Genomic DNA, 1,396 nt, shown 5'->3' on the forward strand with positions numbered 1-1,396 from the left:
ACCTCTCACCATTCGACCAATTAAATAAGAGGGTAGGTAGGTTTAATTAAAAATCAATTTAACTTAGGGTAAAAAGACAATCAATTAAAATAATAACTTGCATACCGAAGATAAAATATTATTCACAAATAATAATATTATTTATTCACCCAATAAATAATAAACCACAACGTAAATTAAATAAATAACCATGGATACTAATATTTATCCATTAATAAAATATTAATGTCTTGTTTAAATAATATTAATTAATTAAATACCAAAAATTAAATAAATAGCCATAAATAAATAATAACAATAGAAAATCCAAAAAGGCATCATTAAAATAAATAAAATAAAATAAATATAAAATCCAACAATTAACAATTAATAAAACTCAATTAAAATATAAATAAATAAAAGTCATTTGACAATAAATAATAATAACAAACAATAAATAATAATCAAGCTCTTATTGTACAACCCGAGTTGGCCTAGTGGTGGAGAACTTGTGCTCTTGAAAGAGAGGTCACAAGTTCAAATCCCGCAAGGGGGTAAGGTATGTACACCTCATTGGCTTCGACCCATTACCGATAAATAAATAAATAAAAAATCAAGCTCTTATTAAACAATAAATCAAATATCAATCAAATAAAAAATAAATATTAAATGATTAAACAATCACACATCTCCAAATATAAATAAACAAAGATTCACATCACCTTACATCAACAAAGGGGACGATCAACAACTCAATACTCTAACATCAGCTTGCATCCTGACGCAACTAACAAGGTATACAACTTAAACCTAGAGTGTGAGGGAAATTATGTCATCTCTAACAATTTACCATTGGGAAAGAGACACACTCAGACCTATGAATCCAGGTGGAGTTGGTGTCTAGTACCTGCAATCCTGAAACCACCATTCAACATATATATACAATACATATACATCATAATAATCAGACAAATGATAGAGAATCACAATGTCGTATCATACTCGCTATGAGTGATACGTCATCGTCTCTACTCACAAAGACAGTCACATAATATATCATCAAGACATTGCATAAAATCATGATCATGAAATAGGGTTAGTACCATCATATCTCCAAACATGATGAGTCGTATCAAATAACATAAATCCACTTAGAGTAACTATCATTATTGATACCATCTAAGATAGCAATAGAGTCATAAGTAACCATATAAGCATCAACCATATGTCTAAATAAGTCTATCGATATGTAAATCCAAATGCAAGTCTAGGAGGGGCACTACATCTACTTATATCTATCTCCCCTCTCCCTTTCTTTATACATGCATCTCCCTTCTTTCCTACCTACCTCTATTTCTCTAAATAAATTTTCCTCCCACCCTCTCTCTTTATTCCTACATCCCTTTCTCCTTCCCTC

Source organism: Cryptomeria japonica, chromosome 1 (assembly GCF_030272615.1).
Source record: "Cryptomeria japonica chromosome 1, Sugi_1.0, whole genome shotgun sequence".
Lineage (NCBI taxonomy): Eukaryota > Viridiplantae > Streptophyta > Pinopsida > Cupressales > Cupressaceae > Cryptomeria > Cryptomeria japonica.